This window comes from Limulus polyphemus, unplaced genomic scaffold (assembly GCF_000517525.1).
Source record: "Limulus polyphemus unplaced genomic scaffold, Limulus_polyphemus-2.1.2 Scaffold8, whole genome shotgun sequence".
Lineage (NCBI taxonomy): Eukaryota > Metazoa > Arthropoda > Merostomata > Xiphosura > Limulidae > Limulus > Limulus polyphemus.
Window position 1 is genome coordinate 1,449,982 of NW_013665618.1, and position 7,111 is coordinate 1,457,092.

Genomic DNA, 7,111 nt, shown 5'->3' on the forward strand with positions numbered 1-7,111 from the left:
CTAGCCTTTCGAGTTCTTTTAGCCCAAACTAGATACTATTTAGTAAGTTTTAATAAATTTCATGCAATTTGATTAAGTATTTCCGCTTAGAAAAGGAAAAACAGCAAATGATGTCAATGATGCCCACCCCCGGCCTGGAAATGGTTAAGTTGCGTTCGAAATATCTATTATTTTGTTGCTTACTTTTAATAGTAACAAACTGTCTAACTAGCCTTTCGAGTTCTTTTAGATTTCCATCAGAAGTTCATGCTTCCACACTATTTCATCTGATGATCTCATAATAGTTAGATGGTGCTTTTAGTTGTTTATCTGCAACTTTAAATGATCCAAGTACCATCACCAACTGGACACATTTATTTTTCAGATATAAATTTAATATGCTTTAGCTCAATTTGCATATCATCATCCACTATGGCATCAATGAATTGGTTTTAAGCCAACAAATCTATCATTTCTTGTGGAGCATCTAGATAATATAGCTGGAAGTCTTTCCACATGTTTAGCCAAGGTCTCACCTTTCCTCTTTACTCTGTTCCCAGAATTTGCTTTAGAAACTTCCTTCTGATATGACACTTCAAACCTCCGATAAGATAACTACTAACGCCTAATGTTTGATACAGCTCTCTATTGGAAAGTGGCTTAAGATTGTTAATGTTGGGCCTTTTAAACCTGCAGCAAGATGAATATCTTGTTTATTACTCCATCCACTCACCTTGAAAACTGTTTCAAACTGTGCCGAATATGCTCCTCTTGGTACATTTTCCTTATAATATGTTGGTTTCTTTATGAGTGACGTTATGGAATTGGTCTGCTAAATTCCTTAATATGAATTATGGTGTTTCTGAAGTTGTCTAGAAAGACATTTCACTGACAAGTGGTAGTGGTAACATATGTAAACTGGTAGTTAATAGTATTTGAGACTTGAATGTTTGAGTAGATGTAGAGATATGTGGCTGATTTGCTAATTATTCAATTTCTAGAAATTTTGTCCTACAGTTGATGTCTTTTTCATACATTTTCCATGGCTTATTTGATCTTGCCCCCAGTGGCACAATGGTAATTCTGTGGACTTATAATGTTAAAACCGGGTTTGGGTACCCTTTGTGGGCACAACATAGATATCCCATTCTGTAGCTTTGCGCTTAACTACAAACAAACAAAACAAAACCTTGGTGTCACAGTCCTTCTGTAATTCATTGATGTTCTTCAGTTTTGTTGTCAGAATCCTTCTTTTTTCAACGATTTCTTATTGTACTTCCTTAATGTTATTATGTACTTCCATTATCACTCCTCCAATTTTACTATAATCCTTTTGTATGTTTTCTATAGCTTTCGCGATCTTAATTTTGATAAAAAATTAATTTTATTCATAATACTTCTGTTAAATTCCCGTCTCTTTCCTCTCGTAGATAAGGGGTTACAGTGAAGTGATCATGGTGTTTTTGCTTAGTTTTAAGGAATTTTGTTGCTTTTAGTGATAATTTTCTATCGAAATACGTCTTATTTACAGTACCTGATGTTCATTGTAATATTCACTACTTTACTAGAAAACGTTCTATTTTATTCAATGTTTTTGCATTAATTTTTTCTTACAATTTTTGCTGATTTTTGTGTCCAGTATAGGCTGTACCTACGATATTTGAAGCATATTGGAAAGATCATTTCTTTGAGTGACAGAGAGTTATACCAGCTAACAGCTGGTGGTTCGCAAATCTCAGGCTTTAAGTTTTCCCTTTATACTCAGTTCCACACAAGTAATAAATGTTTAATTATTCAATAAACAAAGTATAAAATACTATAATACACAATGAGCAAGTGATCTTGTGTGAAAATGTTGAACCGACAACAACTAAACTGAAACTTTAACGAAATAACTACCTATCATCAGACCATTTATTATAAAGATATGATCTCTATAACTTGAAAGCTTTCGAAAGGTGGACCTTTCTTTTTCAAGGGCAGACTGGGAATTCCCAATTTGCCTCTGAAGGAGAAAAGTCCACCTTTCAAAAGTGTCCAGGTAATTGGGTATCTTTGTGTTAAATTTATTTCTCGAACCTACGTGTTTTTTAATGTCATGAATATATCGCCAGTTCACGTTATCTCCTACCCCAATAAATAAAGTAACACATAACAGAAAACCTCAACTTCAGAAAGATCACTGCAAGCAAAATACACACACTAACTCGTGAAATACAAGTAACATGCTACCTAGACTTGCATTCCCTTAACAAATCAAATAATAACAAACAATAGCCTATTGCCTTGGCAACATCAAAGAAAGTCAAAAGTTAAGCATTTCGTTCGTGAGCTTTGGAGCTCTAACAAATATGAAAGTTAAAACAGAGAGAATTCAGCAGAAATTGACAGAGCTCTTCTGAATACTCATGGTTTGAAAAACACACAAAAACCTGTATTTTCCAACCCATGCATGAATTTAAATATTCCAATAAATATTGGTTTTTTAGCACAAAGCGCATAATTTACACAAACTAGCAAAAAAGCGTGAAAAGGTTATGTTAGCCTGCAGCTGTTGACCTGTTGTCTTGTATGCTGACAAGAATAGCTTAGCTCGTTAATTAAGTGCTTCGTTATTCCTGTAAGAAAACTAGAGAACTTGCTACTGGTATGCAGACTCTGATAGCTACCAAGAGAAAACTAAAAATATTAACTAGCTTGATCATCTCATTGTATACTAAAAGGGAATCACGAAAAATAAACAAACATAATTTCAAAAAGTATACTTTTTAACTAAAACAAAAATACAACCTACTACATGTGAAACCTTTACATTTTCTTATAGTTTGGACAATTTTTATCTCAGAGATTAAGTCTTCTGACAGTATAATAATCTTTGATATTTACAAATAACAACGCCCGGCATGGCCAGGTGGTTAGGGCGCTCGACTCGAAATCTGCGGGTCGCGGGTTTGAATCCCCGTCACACCAAACATGGCTGAAAGGGCGAGCATGTTTGGTGGGACAGGGATTCGAACCCGCAACCCTTAAATTGCGAGTCGAGTACCTTAACCACCTAGCCAAAAATTTAAATAGTCCCTAATGTTTAAGTATATGTGACACTTTAGAAGTCTTGATTTGTATATTGAAAGTCAGTTTTATACTGTAAATCAAGTGCATGGCTGATTTAGTTTTCAAATGTTTTGTATAATTTCTAAAATATAGAAAACTTTGATTACTTGTGTAAAGTGAATATTAATTAGTTTATTATTATAAACTTATTATAACAACCAGTTTTTTGTTACAAACTCTGAATTGTTATCAAAACGTTCATCACTTGGTTTATAATTTAAGGACTAAATATGTAGTATTGCAAAATATATTTGTTCATTCTCTGTCACTGACATCGTATCTAATGCTTAACGTTTCGAACTTTACACTACATTGCAATACAGCGCAAATCACATGGTCAAGTCAGAACTGCCCTTTTATCATTCTTAATTTTGAAAGAGTCATGTTTAGTAATCTTGGTGTGTCAAAGACAGCTTTCTTCTTAGTGTTAAACAGACATGCACAATCAACCACTAGTTTGTGTTAGAAAACACGTACTTCTTGAACCTACGTGCTTCTCTAACATCATGTTTGTGTGTGTGATGCTGTCTTAGAATATCTTGTATTTGAAATAGTAACATAGGGTTATGCATTATTTGTGAAACATTGAAAGAAGTTACAGATGGATAAGTAGTAAGTCAGTCATTTATTATTTATATTACAGATCAGGATTAAATATAGATGTTGATGACTTGTTAAAATCCTATGGACAATAGATAAATAATGGTTTTGACATGTGGAAAATCTTGTGTAATGTGTGTAAAATATTTCGTTACAAACTAGTGAGAGTTCTAATTATTACATGATAAACATTTCATTGACGATTTTATAAGTTTTATTTATTTTATCATACCGATTTAAACCTACAGACATGTTTCATGTGCATGGTAAAAATATATATAATTGTGATAACGTTATGTTAAATAATATATCATGTCATTGAAAACACTTGCTTGAATAAGTTTTAATTATTGTATGATCCTTTTTACAACAATTTTAACCTACAGACACGTATTGTGTGCATAGTAAAATGCTGTGATCTCATTCAAATATGTAACGTTAAATAATGCTTTTGATGTTTTATTATATTCATGTCACTGAAAATATTTAAACACTTGATTGATAATTAAAAGAGTAAGTTTTAATTAAGATATTGTCCTTTTAGGACATAAATAGTAAGGAAACTTAATTAACTGATAAATTAGCATTAAGCATCCTTTTAAGGGACGATTTAATTAATTAACTATCGATTAATGATATTCCCTGGTAGCCAAACTTGAAACTATGACCTCCCGAGTGTGAGGTGGCATCCTTTGGCCGCTATAGTGGGGCCCTAACTACTATTCTAGTATTTTTAGATAAGTCATAGCATTTTTTATCTTCTGCAGCTCAAATGTCATTAAAAAAAGCTATCATCCCCATACACAATAACCTCACACATGTGAAGTAAGAATGGATGAAACAAACAGAACCTTTCCCAACCTTCAATATTCTCAACCCAGTGTGTAATGCACACATTGCGTAGTGGAAGATGTGATTAAGTTACTCCATGCTGGATGCCCTTTGATAGATTGCCTTTAATAGTTCCCAGGTGTAGGTGTGGATTTAATCCAATTAGTTACTCCTTTAAATTTATTGATACAATTTCAAATTGGTAGAAATGAACGGAAATTTATAATAGCAAGATTAAGTGATAGACCCCTGCAATGAGTGTACAAGGCCTTGCTTTGCATATCTTGAAATTGTTTTTGGACATCAGATCCAGCATCACTCAATATCTTTTTAATTATGTGTACAAAATCCATTGCTCAGACTCTCTGTAACTTGACAAAGTCAATAAATTCTTCCTTAATTTCACAGTTGTCATCTACAAAAGCAGACATATTGGTAAACAATCCACAATCACTTCATCAGCAAGTATAGAGTAGAATCCGGTCTTTTTTTATTTCGTCAATAATTTTTACTTGAATTAATCATATCCTATGATATTGATGATGTCATTTCATGAGCATTGAGATAAAAATGTAGCATTTTTTGCCGTGTGATGATACAAATGAGCATTCAGTATTTCATCATTTTCAGCAAGGCCAGAAAATTGCCAGGATTTTTGTAAGAATTTACATTTTTGGTATTACCACAAAATGCTGATCCTTCTTTTCCTAAAAACAAAATGGCACATTCAGTTTGACGAAGAATATGTTTATTCTGAGTTGTAGATGATTGAAGGGCACTGTTGGTAATAACACCAATTCTACTGGATGATGGATGTTCAATGGAAGTCTTCAAAGCATCAACAGCCTAGATAGAATCACGATGATAAACAAGCTTGGAATGTTTGCTTAAAGTATCACTAACTTTTAACTAGTTGTTATATGATTTGTTGACAAGTACTACTTTACCACATTAACTATGCTCTTGAAGTAGGGTAGCACAAGGATCACACAAAAAATGTCATCTAATATTGGATTATATAATAACCATGGGTATTTTTAAAGTCAAGCTATTCTAAACTTGTAGTTACACCTATGAGAAAAGGTGGTAAAAAACTTTGGGTGGTGCCACTTTTTAAGATAGGAATACTTTCAGCATTTGATAGATTATTAATACCTTGGCATTTTTCATCAAGTAGTTTTGTTAGTGTCAATAACTTTTCAATGTCAATGCATGGCTCAGTGACTACAGAATACTGTTGCGTCAGCGAGGTCACGTGACTAGTGTCACGCCCCCTGCTTTCTGAAAATATCTTGTACCTTCGTGAATTGTCGGGAGATTACTAGATATAGGGTAGTCTGGTATATATAAGAGGGTGACAACGTGAGGGGACAATGTGTGTAGGTAGTGAGTAATTGATGTGCAGTGAAAAAGTATTGTTGAAGTTAACGTTCGTTATAGCGTTAGTTTTAGTGCGATTGTTGAAATCAAGTGTATCGTGAAGTTATATTCAGAAAGAATAAACCAGTTTTATTAAGTAAGGACTTGTGTCGCTAAAGTTTCGTCGGAACGAAGTTACAGAAAGTTAATTAACAAACGGAGACGTAACAAATTGGTGTCAGAAGTGGGATAAAAAAAATGGAAACGAGAAGCGGCAAATCAAACTACAGCCTAGCAGACTTAATGGCAGCAATACAAGAACAGCAAAAGAAACAAGAAGAACGAGAAGAGAAATTACAACAGTTGTTGGAGGAAAAAGAAAAGAAACAAGAAGAACGAGAAGAGAAATTACAGCAGTGGTTGGAGGAAAAAGAAAAGAAACAAGAAGAACGAGAAGAGAAATTACAGCAGTGGTTGGAGGAAAAAGAAAAGAAACAAGACGAATGAGAAAAGAAACAAGAAGAAAGAATACAGCAGTGGCAAGAAAACCTACAACAATGGCAGCTCGAACAGCAAAATAAACAAGAGAGATTACAGCAGTTGTTGGAAGAAAAATAAAATAAACAAGAAGAACGAGAAAAGAAACAAGAAGTGAGATTACAGCATTGGCAAGTGGAACAAGAAAGGAAACAGGAAGAAAGCCAGCAGCAACTACAGGAAAATCAACAACAATGGCAAGAGGTACAAATGGAAAACTTTAGGAAATTTGAAAGCGAATTAGATACGTTAAAGGACGATCTATTGTCTTTTACACAAGGAGGATACATTGACCATCGACTTAGTCAGCCTCAGACAATGGCAAGCCCCTTACAGAGCCCGCAGCTAAACCCTAATGCAGACATATTCAGTCCCGTTAGAAGTCACATCTCAGATATGAATGTCAGTAATAGGAGTCATCCAGTATGAAGGAAGCCACAGGAATTCGATGGGAAGGCACCGTGGGAAGCATATAGAGCACAGTTTGAGTTACTGGCAGAGATGAATGGATGGACAGAGGAGCAGAAAGCTGTATATTTGGCAACGAGCTTGAAGGAACAACCACTGGAAATCCTTGGACCGTCGACAGCAGCAGACAGACACAACTATAGGGAACTGGTGTCGGCTCTGGAACTCAGGTACGGAACCCAGAATCAGTCAGAAGTCTACAGGGCTAGGTTCAGGACAAGAATCA